Raw genomic sequence first — 18,795 nt, 5'->3', positions numbered from 1 at the left:
AAAAACCATGGCAACAAGCGCTGGAAGAGCCTGTCCGGTTCCAAAGGTTTGCCCTCTTTGGCTTCCCCAGCTCTCCGGCTTTGGCCACAGACTGGAATCAATAACCAAAACAGCTCAAAGTGGCTGACAGAAGTTTGCGATCGAGAAACCGCACTGCCTTGTGTTTAGACGAGAACGTAAAGCAGGACTAAAGAGTTTAGTAGATCACTCTTGTCCCAGAGGTGGAAAGAAATTGCGTTCCAGTTGCGTGAAAAGAAAGTGGAATTTGAAAAATAGTGAAACGGGAAGGACGAGGGGGTGAGGCAGCAGTTTGTCAGTAACCTATGCGGTCCTCTCCGGCCTGCCTTTGCTGACGATACTTGCACGGCTTCTGCTGATGATACAACTCTGCTTACATCCTTCACTCCTCCCTCCCACTCCTACAAGCTGTTTTTAACGCCGCACAAGATACCTTATGTCAACTGAAACGTGTTCCGAATGCTGACAAAACAAAATTCAGGCTGTTTACAAACTCGCAAACAGGCCAAAAGAGAAAAAGTGATATGAGCTATCGCTTGAACGGAGTCGCAAAAAGGCTCTTTTTCTCCGCAGGGCATCCTCCGGCACTTAGAGGACTGATTTATCCCGTAGATACATTGAACACGGGCTTTATTTGCTGACAGCTTTCCAAGTATATTAATCCCAGTTATCCGAATACTTTCTTAAAGTGACAGAGCGTGGACGGCCTAAAAGCTTTTTCCATGTTTGTGTACTCATGGCTTCGTCTATCGATAAAATTCAGGTACAGTGAACTGACGTTAAGTTTTTAATGCACTTCTCTTTTTAAACCGATGAGTGAGGCAAACACCGATGATCCTACTGATACTGACTCTACAGATTTCTAATGCTTAGAAATAGTAAAAGGTTGCAACTAAGCAAGGTTATTAACGTCAACTAAATGCAAACTACAAACTAAAAGTAGACGTGAAACAATATTTAGATACCTAAATTAAAATAAAAAAAGTAGACACACCTGTGGTATCAATTTTAAAATCCAACGTCACCTTGTTCTCCATTTATCGCATTCACAAAGTTTTCCAAAAACTTGACCTCTGAGATTCCAGCTCATCCGAGATTTTTAGGGGTAAAAAGTATCCTTTTGAAAAAAATGAAAACTAACTGAAACAATTTTGCAAATGTGGAAAACAAACTAAAATTCAGTAGAAACACGGAGGAAATATTCTTAGTTTTAGTATCTGTTTGATAAAAACGTTACCACTTCGTGCCTGATAACAGATGTTTTTATTCTGGATATCTGGAAGACTGTGTCACTGCTTTCTGTACCTAAATCTTGCATCTGACTTACAGCCTGCATACAATAATAATTAAAAAGATTACAACTAACAATGAAACTAATAAAAACTAAAGTAAAACATTTTAAAACATTAAAAACTGAACTGAAACAAACCCTGGAAAGAGACTGAAGTAAAAGCAAAACAGTCAAAAGAAAACACAAAACTACAACAACTCTGCAACTAAGTGACCAATAAGAAATGCTTCATGCTGCAAAGCCTCACCTCCAGATCCTGAACCTGGTGTGTTGGTGAAGCTGGTGAAATTCAGATAACTAGGAAAACGCAGCAATTTTAGCACAAACTCCAGAAAATGCTGGAAGAATCGTACTGGAAGATCCAGGAATCCTATTAAGGCGTGCTTAATAGGGTCGCGCGTGCAGGACACAGCAGGCAGGTTAAAGAGCATCTACTGCTGCAGATTGGCATTCAGAGCTGCAGAGCATGTGTGTAAACGTCTGAAGCTGGTGATGTTTTGCCCATCTTAGCACAGTCACAACCTTTGCAGCTTGTTTTGTAGTCGCTTAGGCTGAATGGAAAAAAAACGAAGCTATTTTGGGAAGTAGGAAAAACTTGTGCAACGGAGTGAGTGGTTTTAAAAGGACAAAAGCTGAATTTGGGTCATGAGGGTTTTTAAAAAAATCTTTTTGCTGACAGAGAAAAAGTTTTTCACTTTCATGCAAACACTAGATTATATTGTTTTATATCCACATACCGTCACCCACTCCGTTACAGACCGCGCTCTGCTGCTCATCGGTGCCACCACCCCTTCTTCAGCCTATCCACCTGCCGTTTTTTATATAAACATATGGGAATCCTCTCGATGTAGCAGTTAACTAAGTCTTTTTACAGTCCCGTGATTTGTTTTTGTCGTCTCTCTCAAAACCAAATTAGGCACGAGTGCCTGTATGTGCTCGTCTCCCTCTTCATGGAACAGGCTGTGAAATTATCTGAAGCTCACTTGCTGAGTTTACATGGTTAATGAAGGTTCTTGTGGCAGACACAATAAGGAGCTGCCTTTGCTTTGTTCAGTCAAGATTTAAATAGGTTTGGCAACGAGCCTGCTGGTTTGACGATGAAGTGTTGTCTACTGGAGTGCTTATAAAGTAGTCAGTACTCGACTATGATTGCTTTTTGCTTTTTTTTGGGTGTGTTTTTCTGTCTGAGGCTTTGAGAGTGTGTGTGTGTGTGCGGATGCTGAGTCTTGCTTGGCCTCTCGTGATGGAGGAGGTTTTTAATCTGCGGGGCTGCCCGCTTTAAACAAAGGTGGAATAACATTTGAACAGAAGTTCGTCTTCGCGTTGACCCTTAAAGACTTGGCTCCGCAGTGTTTCCACTTACTAAATAAAAAAAAAAGAGGCATGACTCCCTGTTTCCACTCACCCTGCTCTGGGTTGTGTTTTCTAATCTGCAGATCCAGAGAAAGGCAGTGAAAAAGAATGAGCATGACCGCGAGTAATAAAGACAGGAGTGGACAAGGAAGAAAGAGAGAGTGGGAGTAAAAGACAGAGGGGAGTTATATCCTAGGGTCATTAGCAGCATCTCAAAGTCACCTCGTCTTTCAGCGTATGCTGTTTGACAGGCCCTGCCAACAGAATTAGGGATGAGGGATGATGCTGCCGTGATTAGATGTGTAACTCAGGGGAAAGGCAGGTCCTGATCCACGGTTACGGTGCACTCCTACTCTCGCACACGAGCGCACGCGCGCGAGAGAGGGAGGGAACTGTGGGGATAAGCGATGCGATAACCTCAGTTTTGAGATGCGGTCAGTTATTGACTGGATAGCCCCCAGATCCTCTATTTCAATGTACGGCGCTGATGCGAGTCAGCCCGATAAACACCGCAGGCTCCCCCCGATGAGTGAATTGAATTCCCAAATTACCAGGCTTAAGATAACATACCTGGCTAAATTGCTGCTCTTTATAAGTCTCAAATCTCTTTGTAGATATTCATCAAAGGCTGTTTCACTCCTGATGCGGAGAACACAGGAGATGGGAAATAGGAGAACAACACACAATGTGGTTCATATTAAGGCCTCTGATCTTCTATCTCGAGTCCCTCGTTTTCCACTACATTCCTTTAGCCAGGGGTGATGTGTGGGAGGGGGAGGGTGGGGGTGTGTGCTGACAGTCTCTCTGCCAGTGCAAAATATGTGATGAAGGCTCAGTGTTGGTCGGAGATTTTTACAGGAAAGTAAGGGAAACCTTGTGCTTTACCGAGCCTCTTCTTCCTTGGCACAAACTGAATTAGCCCCAGTGCAACAACTGTAAGTCTTTACTTTCTCTGTATCGCTTCAGGAGGTATCTGAAACCCTCTCTTTTATACTTTCAGTTCGTGAACCCAAGTCGGAAGTTTCCATCTGTCAAGTGCCAAATGAATGCCAGTGATAGTGGAGTTTGTTGAATAAACTGAGAAGGGTCCATCTGTTTGCTGCCCGACATTAACCCTGAAGACGACCGAGGTACCCACTCAGAGGCAGGCTAACACTTAAGCCGGCTCGAGGGGCTGTGTGGTTGTGCACAGGAACTGCGGAGATGTGGTAACACGATCCAGGAGGAGTGTAGCCATGACTTTGATGGCTCATCAAATCCCAAACCTCTACACCGGTTTGCTCTCTATGACGGGGCTTTACAGAATCTTATGTGACTTTATCCCTCACCCTAAAAAATGGCTACTCGTGCTGCAATCTAATACTTGCATTCATTTCAGTAAGGACCACTGTGGTCAAAAAGAAGATTATTTTCATCTGCGGTTATATATATTTGGCTGCACGTCTCTGGTATCCAACCCTCCCCGGCCTTTCGAGTGCAAACAAGCCTGAGAGGGGCAGAGCGCAGAACAGAGCATCTATGACAGGCATTAAAGGAGGAGCTGGGGTGGGTTGCAAAGCGGGTTGAAGAGGGTAGGAACTCTAGGCAGGCAACTTAAACAGAGATTTGTCAACTGGATGTGTAGAGCGATATAAGGAAAGTCATCAGCTGATCTGCCTGGATTGTGCCTGAGCTGGACTGAAATATGGCCAAAGACCACCATCGAAACAGCTTTGAGCCAACTTGAGTCACTCAGCATATCAGCAGCACTTTAATAATCACTGCACACCACTCACATTTTGCACCTCGTCATCAAATTGTTAGACTTTTACTCTGTCAGTGACCCGACATACAGACTGATTACACCCGACCGACAGAATGGGCTCAGTATTAAGACCTCTGACTGTGTGCTGATGACCTTATGTTCACCATAGCCTCATCTAAAGGGGTCATGTGTCTATGCAGCTGTGTTCCATAGCACATCTACAAGAAGCAAATGCATGCGTTATGCATCTCTACCTGAAAGCATTCAAATACTCCACAACTATTCTCTGTTTCAGCCTCGAAAAGTGAGAAAGTTACTTCATCAGTTACAAAATGCAGATGGAAACGTAATAAAGAAAAAAAGCATACTACTTATGTAACAGTAGCAGTGATAGTTGCTGTTCGGCTCGTAAGACTGCAACTTTTAATGTGTTGGCAGAAAGGTGAGTCGAAAGGGTAAATTCAGTAGTCAGTGCACCTGAGAAAAGGTACTCGGGTGTGTGGCACTACGGCTCTCCAGTGGAGGCCATGCTAATAGAATACTTTAGAAGTGTTGAAAACTGTCCAGATAAAAAACACACCCTTAAACATGCAAAGTCATGTATTAGTCAGTATTTAGTCAGCTTGCAAAGTTTAAAATTGGCCTATTATGCTCTCCTGTTTCTTCTGTAATACATACACACTCAAATGATGAGGTTACTGTACACAAATAAACTCTGTGCCAAACGCTCAGGCTTCAGTCTGCTCTGAATGCTGTTTCAGGCAGCATTTTTCTACCCTTGGCTTGGATGATGTATCAGGTGCCGCCAACACGTCCATCTCAGACACAAAGCTCTGGTGTCTACTCAAGCAGAACTAAAATATAATAAGTCCAATTTAACATAACTTCACATTAATATAGTTCTACTGAGGCTACAAAGCCATAGAGAAATAACAATATAACAAGATACAGGATGTTGGTCTCACTTTTTTCAGTAAACAGTGTCTTTACAAAGTATTTCAGTTTGTAGCGGTCTTCAGTAAAGTGGCAGAACTCCAGATTTCTCAACTAAGAAATCCTGATGGAACTCTGCACGGACATTAGATGCCAGCAGATAAAAATCAACAAGTTTCAACCACATTCTTGTGTGTCAGAAAGAGAGAGGAAGTTGGAGAGTCAAGAGGCTTTCTGGGAAATGTAGTAAAAGACTGAGTGAAAACCACAGGAGAGGCTGAGGGGGGCACAACAAAGAAAAGCGAATGACAACTGCACGTTAGGAAAATGACAAAATACGTTGGACATCCCAGCCTGATGATTTACAACAGCGTGGGATGGAATTTTCCTCCGAGGCAGGGCGTTCCACGCTTTCACCAAACAGCCAGGGAATCTCCAGCGTTCGCACTCGCACACATGCATGCTCGCATTCCTGCAAGGATCCACGGATGAATACAAATTACAAAAAGGCAAAACCGTGCACATTTGGATGCATTTGCACATACGTGCACTTGTTCTCTCTTCCTCTCCTTCTTCCCCTTTTGCTCTTTTACAGCGGTTTCCTGTGCGCACTGTCCACCTCTCATGGTACATTCAGAGCATGAACACCCGGAGTCAGCAAGTCTGGACACAGCTGTTAAATATTCAGCCCAACATTCCCTCTCGCTCCCTCTCACAGTATCTCTCCGTCTTCCACCTTAAAACTCTCCTCTTTTTTGTCCCCACCTCTCTCCCTCCAACGTTACTCTATTTCAAGCTCAATTCTTTCTAATTCTGTAGCTCTCAGCGCTACCAACACCGGCACCGCTGCTGCCTCTGCTCTCTGCGCTCCACTTTCATTAAGGGGCTCTCCTCTGATAGCCCTTCATATAACACTTAATCATCATAACAATAAGAGCACTCGCTCCCGGACGAATCACCTCGAGGGGCCAGTCCTAAAGATCCTCCGCTAACTGATGTCATTAACTGCCAGGGTACCCGATTGGCTGGAGCAGCACGGGAGAGCCCGCCTTAGGTGTTTGACGGAGGGCTCAGCGGGAGCAGCGAGGGTCGGACAGGCCAAGGACATTCCTCTTATTGGAGAAGAGCTGAGAACAACGCACAGGCGCCCGCTCGTGCGTGCACAGGCGCAAAGGCTGACGCTGGGAAGCAGAAGACAAGGCCTGTTTGGTGTTACAGTCAGGAGAGAGATGAATAAGACTATTGAATAAGGGGGAGGGAGGTTTGAATAACAGTATTTTACATGAATGGATCTTCAGGGAAATGACTGCTCCATCGCTCCCTCCGCTCTCTATTTTCGGCTGCGATTTGACAACAGGGTTGAGTGAGTGTGTGTGTGTGTGTGTGTGTGTGTGTGTTGGGGGGCATTTTGGCTGATTGAGTCTCTGCCGTTATCACGCTGTGGAAGTGACAGCGTGCCATATTATGCTGTAGTGGGTGTGCGCATAGATGAACAGTGACAGCAGCTTCTTGCAAATGCACAACAAAACTGCACGCACACACACGTGCACACGCATACGCAGGCATACGCTTGTCCGAACCACAGTGAAATCACAGCTGTTCTCGGTTGCTATGCGGCAGTCTCACCATCGTCTCGATAACACACACACGCGCATGCACATGCAAGTGTGAGACGGGGACAGTAACACCAGGCTTGGCAGGGTCGGAAGGTCACGGGGGTATTGTGACAAAGTCGCTTAGCAACAAACCCACGGCACATATAATTTGCAGTGCGATGGCCTCCCACCAACCCCCCTCCCAGCGTGCCCCTGACCACATCTGAATGTGGTTATAATGAATATGATGACAGATGATGATTGTTTTGCACCTGGCTCTCTCTCTCCCACTCACTCAGTGTTTGAGGAGAAATGTGTTGAATGTGCCTCACGACAGACCATAATAAATCTTGTGCCACTGTAAGCGCTCCACGGTGAAAACAAAGTGTAAAGTTAGCAGAACACCAGCTTGTTAGTTTGCCACTAAAGAGGAACACAAACATCAGTGGTTTAAGAGTTTTTCTGCTCCTGCTGTTCGAGAATGACACCTGTCCCCTCTGTCTGAAAACGAGCTTTAAGGTACGATTCCCTTTGTTTCGTGACTGAGCGACATCCCTCGACGACTTGCGTCCCTTGCGGCTTTCTATACGGCAAATCCCTGCGAGCAGCTACCAAACACTAACACGAGTACAGCAAAGGGAAAGTGACTTTGACTCCAACTTTAAAAAAAGAAGAAGTGTGTTTCATCAGGACTGCAGGTAGCTCAGCCCATCTGTGTGCTGAATTCTTTATAGGTTATCACAGGAACGAGGCTCCTGTCCTCTCTGCCTTGTTCCCTTTGTGCACGGTGACGCTTCAAAACAGAAACGGTGAGCTGCAAAATCTGGGCTGCTTCTGCAGAGGCTCGACTTTTAGCTGGGAGTACGCCTAAATAGTACATTCGACAGATTTGTCTCGTTCGTCGAAATGTAAATGACAAACTGCCCCCAGGGTAGCAGCTAGCAAACATGGTGCACTCGTGCAGAGACAGCAGTTTTATAATGTCATCTGTGGCTGAAAAAAGTAACTACTAATGATGTCATCACGATTGCTGTAGGCTTGACAACTAGAAGTTTTGTGCTTCTTTTAAACAAAACGTCATCATTGCAAGCTCAGGGTTAAAAGCGCAGACACCAGTGTTTTCCATGCTGCAAGTGTAAATGTAGCGTTTTCGAAGCTTGACCAGTATTTACTACTAAGAGTTACCACGATGTGACTTCTGACGCTCTTCTACTACTTTTTTCTAAAAATCTCTTAATTCTCAGTTGTAACTGATGCACTGTGTTGGGGGTAAATCATTAGTATTTGAATTATTTTATTAACTAAACTCGGCAGCTCCACAGCACCAGGGGTAAGGAGAACCACTCCAGTGTGGCGTCTTCTGAACAGCTAGCTAGCTTTCAGCTCAGCTAATGCTAAGACATTGCGAGGGAAATTCACAAGCTTGTTGTTGGTTAGGTGCTGGAAGAGAAGCTACCAACGTAATAATGTCTGGTAACACATGAACTCTTGGTTACTTTTCTCAGTATGAAGCATTACAAAGTAACAGAATACTGTTTCAGCATTCTTCAGATGTTACTTTTAAATGTAACATCACCTGACCCTGAGGCCTACCCTTTAGGTGGAGGTGTGTAGCTTTTTCTAATGTGATGTTGTGTTACGTTCAGCCTTCACTGACTGAAAAAAAAGGGACAATGCAGCAGAGCCCAAAACTGCAGTTTTAGGGGCGATTTGAGTCTGGTTCCAAAAACAAGTCATTTCCAATAAGCTTGGGTTAATAATAGTACAAGTGATAGTTTTGGCTAATTTCTTTACAGTGTTATTTTTTCATAAGAGATTTTGATTGACAGATATGCCGACACAGGGCTCTGTAGCTGATTAGTGTCTGCTTGGCTTCACTACCAATTGTAGTCAATGAATCAGACTTTTGGAATATTTTAATAGAATTATCTGACAGCTAACATGGGCTACAGTGTGGTATGGACCATGAGTATATTTCTGCTTTGTTTTCTGTTGAGCAGACTTCTGTTATTATTATTATGAGTCAGTCTACTCATCGTTAATTAGCAGATATACATGTTTGTGTGTTGTACTGTCAGGAACAGTTCTCCAGGCTTCTTGAAGGACATTCAAAGCTCTTCTTTGGATTTTGGCTGACTTTTGTTCTGTTCTCTGTCAAGATGATCCCACACGCTTCAATAATGGGGAGGCCAATCCATGCTTTTCTATCCAGCAGTGATTTTACTGCACTGACAGAGTGTTTGGGATCATTGTTATGCTGGAAAATGAAGCCAATGCCAATCAGACAGTTTCCAGACGGTACTGCATGGTGGATCAAATCTGTAGGTATTGTTCTGCATTCATAAGTCCATCAGTTCTGACAAGATCTCCAACACCACCGGCTGAAATTCTGCCCCAAAGCATACACAGCCTCCAGCATATTTTACAAATGCTTGTAGACTCTCTCCTGACCTCCCCCAGAAATACTGACAATGATTTGAACCAAAAATGTCAAATTTGGAGTCATCACTACATCAGACCTGCCACTGATTTTCAGTCCATGTCTTGTGTAATTTGGTATACCTTAGCCTTCTCTCCCTTCAGTTAGAACGGCTTCATGACAGCCGTCCTTCCACTGAGACCATTTCTGATGAGGCTTCAGTGAACAGTAGATGGATCTACTGAAGGAGCAGATGCGTCTCCCAGGTCCGGTGTCAGGTCTTTGCTGGGTTTCTTTTTTCCTATTTCTTAAGGACATGACTTTCAGATGCTGTTTATCTGCTGTAGGCAGTTTTCTTTTTTAGGTCTGCCACTTCTTCTTTTGTCTTTCACTTGTCCAGTTTCCTCACATTTCTAAGGATAAACTGAACACTATGCTGAGATATGCTAGATTTTCAACTAAAAGCTCTTTGGGAATCACCTTGTTGGTGCAAAAATACTATGATGTGCCTGACAAACTGTGTCCCCATTGCTAAAGAAATGAGAACAAATGATATGTTTTTGTGACAGGTTGCTAGTAACAAAGTGCCTAAAGACACAATTTCAAATTGGTTCCTGCTAAGCTGTCTGTTATGTGTAGATATAACACTGGTTCATCTCTTGAGTAAGGTGCTTTTTTTTTAGCTGGAATGATTGAAAAGCAGACAGCGTCCAAGGAGAAACTTTGAAAGACCTCCAGAAAGCCTGGAGAACTATTGCTCGAGACCACTTTAAAAAAAACTACCAGAAAGTCTGGCTCCTTGAAAGCAAAATATAAAGAAATGAAAGGTGGCTTGAGACTTTTGTAGTCCTCAGAGGATTAAGAGCATCTGCCATCATTTACAGCTGACCAGCTGATACGTGTATGCTCACTAATAACAGGAGGCTCAGTTACTCACTACACTCCAATCTGAAGCACCAGGAGCTGCACCTATACATCTCTGTGTGTTACCTGCATCTTTTATTCAACTGCTTTTCTGGTGAACGCCCACCTTTGCCTTCTACCTGCCTTCACTTCAGCTTCTTTCCACAATCGAACAGTCAAATATCAGGATTTATTATCATATGCAGAATATTCGTTGACAGCTCTGAAATGAAACCTCCACAAAGGATATGCTGCGTTTTAACTAACAGCTCTTCGCTGAGTTAACTGTAGCAATAATTGCCAGTGACATTTTCTTCACTACACACACATTTAACGTGTGAGTCATGCGCATTATTAAACCCCCCCCCCAAAAAAAACCCCACAAAAACCAAGGGACCTGCTGAAGACTCAATAATTATATTTCCTATAAAACAGTAGAAATAATGAAGTCCTCTTGTTTGGCATTAGTCAAAACAAAGTGCTGCCTGCACTAAAACCATCACAAAATCAATAATAGAGATTTTTATGAATCGAGTTAAAAGCAGTGGCCCCTACTTTTTTTTTTACCTCACTGCCTTCATTTGGTTAGTGATGTCACATGTCAGCCCCTCTTTCTACTCCGTCTTTGCCTTCTCCTTTCCGCTGTGTGCAGTGGAACAAAGCAGAGATGGCAGAGAAACTTATCTTTAAAAAGAAACTGCACTGTGTTGTGGAATAATTTGGGAAACTGTCACAGTGAGCGAATCCTATCTCAGAGAGTGCCAGTCACACACACACACACATACACATAGTGTTAAAAGCATGCGCGCGCACACACACACACACACACACACACACACAAACAGGGACTTTGGTGTTTACATCATATGGGAAGGTATTTTTTCCCCTCACCCTGCCAGGGAACAGGCCCACGCACGGACACACAGACGCTGACTAAGGCCCTAAGACTCCTGGGGGGGGGGGGGGGGGGGGGTGCGCGCGCATGTGTATATAATCAGTTTGGTTGTGTATCTATGTCAAACTGTTACTAGCTGAAGCGGACTTCGCTTGGACAGCGTTCATGATCTGCTTGTGCTGCTATGGTCTTGTGTGTTTGTGTGCATTTTTCTTGCTTGTGTGTGTATATTTGCGCAGTGGTATCAAACAGTCCTGTTCAGTGTTAAGCTCTTGCGCGGTTATGTACAGTACTCTGTTTGTGGTTTGGCCTTAGCAGGGCTGAGCTAATGCTAATCAGTTTATTGGGGAAAATCTGCATATTTTGTGTTTCTCTGTGTCTGCACGAGTGTGTCTACTTAAAGCATTCTTGTGTGTGTGTGTGTGTGTGTGTGTGTGTGTGTTTTGCTTCCCGGTTCATAAACTTTTAAGCCACCGTGCGGTGTGATTTCCCCACGGTTTGGGGTTTGAGGTTGGAGCGAGAAAAAACTATCAGAGGACAGCAGAAAGACAAAGTGTGTTTGAGCGCACGTCTGCATGTGTGTATTCAGGTCCGTTAAAAGCTCCCAGTTGTCCCATCCAGATTTAGATGGCTGATGTTCAGAGCGTCAACCACAACACTTGGAGAACACAACAGGCGGCCTATTCAACCCGAGACACAAATAGAGCAGTCTTCCTCTGTGCTTAAAAACCCCGTAGCTCAAATGGAGAGCTAAAAACAGATATTTCTGTGGAGCACTGGAGAAGGCCAACCGCTAAAAAAGAAAAAAAAAATCACTCTTTCTCCGTGACGCTGTGTTTTCTTTTGCTAAAATAAGAACTGGCGAGTACAGTATCCGTGGAGACGACCCAGCACCATCTCTTTTCCCTTTTCATTCACTGCCTGCCTGCAGTCGTCGGCGAATCTTGGGATGAGAATCGACAAAGGTCAGACAGTCGCAGATGGAGGGCAGCAAGGCGATGGAGTTACCCATCGCGAGACACTGGGGTATCCATTTCAAATAGAAGCCTCTCTCAGGGGGCTGTAACGAGCTCGAACACTGTGTGTGTGTGTGTGTGTGTGTGTGTGTGTAAATGAACGATGCATACAATACCAAAAAGTATCCATTAGCTGTGAAGTATCTTCACTTTAAGGGAAAAGAAAAGGGGGAGGAGTAATGTCATTATATAAATCAGATGGCTCCTGAGGTCATTTTTGTCTTCACACAAGCTTCTGCATGCCAGCACACACACACACACACACACACACACACACATGTGCAGGCAGTGTATGGCTGTATCCATTTATGACATCACTGTAACTAGCCAGAGAGAGGAGAGTCAGAGAGAGCCAAGCTGACGTCATCCCATTCACTCAATGTCAATTACGTAATCACGGGGTCCGACGCCTGCAGGACAGGCACGCCGTGCACGGGTTTTTTGGGTTTTGTTTTGTTTTTTTGTGATTGCGTGAAGGGCACATAATTGCAATCTCATGTGCGAGAGGAGACATAAAGTGAGGCATGCTGATGACATCATCAGCGGAAGGCAGCTTGGCGTGAGCGTGGCGGCTGTGACATATCGAGAGTGTTGGGGTAGAAGAGAAGGAGACAGAGTGCCGCAAACAGACCCGGCTGGAGGAGTTATGCAACGCAAAACCAACTCAGACTAAAAAGGGCCTTTTTTGCCTTTTCCCTGCGTGTGTGTGTGTGTGTGTGTCCTAGATGACTTTTATGTAGCACTTTTACTTGAGGCAAAGAGTGCATTAAAAACGCACAGGCACTCAAGCGTACCACTGAAATCTGCACACACACGCGCGCACTCGCTCGCCCCCCCACTTATAAACAAAGCTTCCTAAGGACAGGAAATCCTTCCACCCACGTTCCTGTGTTGCTTGGCAACCAGAGCAGCGTCACCGTGTGCATGCCTCTGCCGCTGAAAACGCACAAACAAGCAGACAGACACACACACATTAAACTGCAACTCCTTAAACTCCGCTCCTTTAAAAGCACCGAAAAAGAAAATCGCCAGATCGCAGAGCCAAAGCCGAGCAGACTGATACTCGCCACAGCTGCCCTCCGATTCGTCAGCTATGGATCTACACCAAACATGACATCACCCCTTGTAAACATAAAACACTTTTTCCCCCTATTTATAAGCTCTATTTTTACATCCGCTGACGTCTTTCTATGCACGATGCTGCGCGTGCGCGATTGTGTGTGTGTCAGTGAGCATCTATGTGCGTGCACTATCTAAGGATGCGACTGCCAATAGCTCAGCAGGACTTAAGGAGAGAGGGGCTAATTGAGCAGAGGTGCCCAGCACTGTGGACAATGAGTCCATTTCAAATCAGCAGGAGGCCTATTGAAGACAATTATAACCTGGGGGATACAGAGGAGCATTATTCTTCTAAGCCATCTCGGCTACTTCGGCCGGCTGCGTTTCCACTGCAATTTACAGCCCGTCTTTTAACTCTCCGGCTGTATTAACACATGAACCTGTGCATGAAAGCCAAAGTTCATCAGCCCTAATCAATCACAGCGGGTTCAGTCATTAACTAATAAATAATTCCTGTGTCTGAAATACAATGATTACCGCAAACACACAGAAGGAGTGGCTTTCTTCTTCACTGCAATCAATAAAGCTCCGCCACAAGTTCAAGTTTACAAGTTGTTTCTTGTAAATAAATAAAAACTCACGGTATATCTAAAAGTCATATATTTAATTTCCTGTCATGCATATTTGCCAACTGACGATGCTTTATTCAGGAGAGAATCAAAAGACACTTCCCATCACAGTTGGTGCATTTACCAGTGAGGCGACAGCATTAAAGATGCTTTTGCTTAATGGCTCGTGCTAAAAAATTTTCCCGGCTTCCTATCAGTGTTTTCAGAGTCAGGAGTTCCTGACTGAGTTTTAAAAGATCTGAAGTCAGCTGGGACAACACTGAAAATCGGGGCACTGTCGGGTGCTTAAAAATCGCTATTAAGAAGTTCAATTATTTTTGGAGCCGCTTTGTAGCTGTTAAGTAAAAAAATACGGCGAGTTTAGCGCCTCGTGGTGGACTACTGATTACAACCATAGACTGTAAAACTGACCCACTGGTTAGCAGACCTGAGCATTTTTGAAACCATATACCACATATAACAACAGGTAGATCTGACTGTGACACTCACTGGATAATCAAGTGTCAGTCACACAGAACTGCTCATCCTGCTTTGTCCAGCTTTTGACTCTAACGGGAACAATAATTCACAAAATCTGCACGTTTTATTCAGTAAGATTTAAATAAACCATAAGCCATAAACATGTCGAGAAAAAAACATTGACAAGGTGAAAGAGAACGGGAGCTGAAGGCTGTTTTCTCACAGACTGTTTTGTAGTTTGATAACTATGTCCATCTTTTATATACAGTCTGTGATTCCAACATTAATGAAACAAAAGCTCTGTTTCATCTCTGAGTGGAAATAAGTAGGAGAAAAATAATTTCAGTTCTTAAACTAGCATGTTAGTCAACAGTCCTGACATTATGGCAAGATATGCAGAGATATCAAATAAAGCTAGCATGCTATTTAGCTAGCCCTGGCCCATACTGTTTTGTAATGCCACTATTTACCTCAGTGCCTAGCTGTAGCATACAGTCAAGAGGGGCTTATGTTGCCTCAGAGAATTTAGCAGTGTTAAGGTGGAAATATAAAACTTGCATAACTCTATACAAAGGGTGGCTGTAGCTTCTCCTGTAGCTGTTGCCAATCTCAGGGTCGGCTTTGCTATTTTTGCTGCCGACATCTAGCGTCATTAAAGTCAGAGGTCAGCGATGCTGGCAAGCTAGGTTAGCAAGGTGCATCCATAAAATGCTAATTTTCTCAAAACTGGAGCACTTGGAATTTCTGGTTAAAATGACTCTAACCCATACCGTCAGATAATTGTCTGAATTATTATTGTCTGAATTCACTTCAGCGTTCCAGTTTGGTGACTCATATTAGCTTAAGTGGTGCTTACCCAACAGCCACCGGCAACGCTTGCTTGTCGTGGCAACCATCCACTGCAAATTGCTGCCATGCTTATAATACTTAATCACTTTAAGCTTTAATAACACTTAAAAAGGTTCTGCCTCTGTACAGTAGTTATGAAGAGGAAATTAACCATAAATACCAAAAACATATTCTAACCAGGCTCTGAACGTGCTTTTTAATGTTGTTAAGTTGGGCATTTTAACACTGGCGTCTATGCCCCAAGTGGACATTTAGAGGAACTGCAGTGTTTGCCACTGTTGTGTTGAGTTCATTTCTAAATGTTGCCACCAGCGATTAGCCAAATGCTGTACAGAGGACAGAGTGGACTAAACAGTAAAACACAATTCTCTCATGCATACAAATATAATAAGTTTTCACCTGTGTCTATGCATCAATGTATTTTGGAAGAAAGTTTTGCTACATGGTAAAATTCAAGGGTTTACAATGAGGACTGAGAAGCTGGCTAACAATAAATGTAATTAGTGTAACCATATTTAGTTTGATCAGGCGGGAATCAAACCCTTGACAATGGAAGCAGCAGTGCAATCATCGTCTGTGCACTGCCTTGCTCTGAGCGCAGATATGGGCCGTATCTTCACACAGCACAACAGCTGATTTAACTATAATCTGGTACTTTTCTTTCAGTGTTTTTTCCGCCAGTTTACCTTCGTACTGTGTCCTCTTTTCAGCTATAAAACTTAAGAAGTCAGGACATTTTTTTCTCACTTTTGCTGATAAGGTGCACTTCTGTAGTGTTTACCTTTCAGAACTAAATGTGCTGTAGCCTCTGCTGTATACTTTGTTCTGACGGTGCATTTCAAGCACACACGTGGCTCAAAGCCACAGCTGACCAGAGCGCTTATTGCGTAGCTCCAAGCCTGACCGGTACAACGAGAAATATTAAAACTGCCATTTTTTTGAGTGTTTATGTTGAATAAATCACGAGATGACATCCAATAAAAACTGTATTCAAACTGCATACTACTCAATTCATTCACACATGAATTATAGATCCATTATGGGCTGTTTTAGCTGTGCTGAGGGAATCAGACAAACAACAGTTGTGCTGAGAGCACTAACCCACTGATCCATCCATACCAATTATCTGTGTCTAGGGTGGAGTCTGAATTCAATATTCAATTTACACAGTTCAATCTCCCATCAGAGCTTCCAGCAGGAAAAACTAAGGGCGTCAAAACGGCCATAACGGACAAAAGCGGCATAAGCCTCGTCTGAGAGCTTCAACTGTCTCCAAAGTGAAAAAGAAGCGGGCTAACTGAACGTCGCACCACAGGGGTGTCCATTGAGAGACAGCGAGAGGTGGAGGGGCGAGAACTCCATTGAGCTCAGCCATGGGGGGTCAATATGTGAATGAACGTTTGCCATGGAGGTGAATTATGAATGAGCAGCACTCGCAGCACTCCTGGAGAGAGCATGTCAGCCCCCCTGTCTCCTTCACTCCATCCTCTCTTGCTTTCTTTCCATTTCTCCTCCTCCTCCTGCTGCTGTCCTAAAATCTCCATCATCCTCTCCTTTCCCCTCCGTCTCTGTCTCATCTCTCGCTACTGGATTAATCTTCTCATCTGCCTCATTCTTGGTCATCTGATCTCCTCTCCTCCCCAAACCTCCTCCACCTCCTGTCTCCAGACCGGGTTGAGAATGGGGTGGGGGTGGGGGTGGGGGTGACGGAGGTAGACACACACGCCGTCTGTCTGAGAGAGACGACAAAACCCTCGTTCCCTTCACATACATATTTACACAAATTCAGTAGGACGTACACACACGCGCACCCGCGCACACGCACAGTGGCACATAAGATAATGCAAAGGCAAACAGTGCTGCATATGAAAAGGCAGATGCATGCATTAAGTGAAAGGCTCTCAGACACACACACACTTCTCCCAGCTGTTCTCCTGGCCACAGAGCTTGTGCGTGTGTGTGTGTGTGTGTGTGTTCGCGTGTGTGTAATCCAATGTGCTGCTGCTCAGCCTGTGCCATGCTCTCTCCTCTGTTGCTGTGCGTCTGATCAGATCTGCCTCCGTCAACCTGTTTGCCGTCTATGGCTCACAGACGCACACACACTTTTTCTCTCCCTCTTTATTTCACACACACACACGTTTCAGAAGCTGTTACTACTTATCAAGCCTCCTTCAAGCTTGGGAAAAACAGAACATTCATTCAGCCCTGTTTTCGCCACCGCCAAGTGATGTGTTACCTGCTGCACTCCAAACACCTGAGTGCACACACACACACACACACACACACACAGTGAAAGAAAGGGGAAAATGGACTGAAAGAGACTGTTTTGCCCCTCTTTTTCTCTCCTTTAGCTTAAAGTAGCGTACCAGGAAAAAGAAAAAGTGCGTTTGTGTTGGAATGAGATCACACTGTTCCTCTAAAAAGTATCCACTCCTTTTGATCCCTTCACTCCAGTTTAAAGCGGTCACTTCAGCTCACTTTGGCCCCCTTTTTTAGCTTGTGGAAAACAACCTTTATAACTCTCTCTCTCTCTCTCTCACACACACACACACACACTCACACCCCTGTATATATAGGCATACTTACAGTGACACACACACACACACATGCACACGCACCTCCACAGCACTTCCCTTTAAGTGCAGAGCCGTGCAGCACATGTCATCATCACACACACACTCACACCTCTGCCAGACCTGCATTACAGCCACAAAAAGCCCAGTAAAGTCACCTTAGGATCCTTCTGTGTTCCAGACGAGCCCCTTCTTCACACTCTTCCTCTCCTCTTTTAGACTTCTCTCTCCTCCTCTCCTCCTTTCCTTCCTTGCCTTCCGTCCTTCCTACCGTGCTATCCGTCAGTCCTTCTTCTCCCTCTCTCTCTTTCACTCTTCGTTTCGGTACTCGGTCAGTTCCCAGCGTTTTTCCCGAGCCCCTCCATATCCGCCCAGCCAGTCGTTTCTAACCGCCGAGCAAGCGTACCTACACACACACACACGCACACACACACAAGCCGCTTCTGCGTTCCTATAGTCTCTCTCGCTCTCCCTCTGTTTATCCCTCTCTGAGCTCGCGCTCTCCCTCTCTCTCTCTCTACTGTCGGAGAAGAGCTCGGTGCGTATGCGCAAGTCTGTGTATGTGTGCGCGCGCGTGGATGTGTGTGTTCCTGTGCTGTGCCTGGTTTGCCCCGCCAGCAGCAGCAAGCAGCAGAGGACTTCCCCCGGTGCCCGCCCTGGGTCCTAGAGAGAGCTCGGTTCACTGAAAGAATGCCATTGTGTACGGAAGACATGCCCAAAGATCGTCTATAACCTTAACAAGACGATTCATTCATCAGGTTTAACTATATATATATATATATATATATATATATATATATATATATACATATATGAATATTTAATAAAATAAAATGTAATATGATAATAACAAGATCTAAGTCTTCAGTAAGGTGCATTTTGAACACACAAACATAGGAACTAATATCTATCTATCTATATATCTATATATCTATATATGTATGTATATATATATATATATATATATATCTATATATCTATATCTAGATAGATAGATAGATAGATAGAGATATAGATATATTTTTTTCTTATAGTCTGTGTCATAGATTAATAGAATTA

General features: G+C 44.2%; 1 protein-coding gene across 1 annotated transcript in view; it reads right to left on the bottom strand.

Moving 5' to 3' along the window:
- The window catches only part of ches1 (checkpoint suppressor 1), a 62,601-nt gene extending 44,257 nt beyond the window's left edge, over window positions 1-18,344 (bottom strand). Inside the window, exon 1 of the mRNA XM_005449816.4 lies at window positions 17,895-18,344. The gene's annotated coding sequence lies outside the window, so the exon portion shown is untranslated. The remainder of the gene's footprint in view (window positions 1-17,894) is intronic.
- Between the last annotated feature and the right edge of the window lie 451 nt (window positions 18,345-18,795).

The sequence above is a fragment of the Oreochromis niloticus genome, linkage group LG15 (assembly GCF_001858045.2).
Source record: "Oreochromis niloticus isolate F11D_XX linkage group LG15, O_niloticus_UMD_NMBU, whole genome shotgun sequence".
NCBI lineage: Eukaryota > Metazoa > Chordata > Actinopteri > Cichliformes > Cichlidae > Oreochromis > Oreochromis niloticus.
The sequence above is the reverse complement of the archived record's forward strand: the minus strand, read 5'-3'. Positions and strand labels throughout refer to the sequence as shown.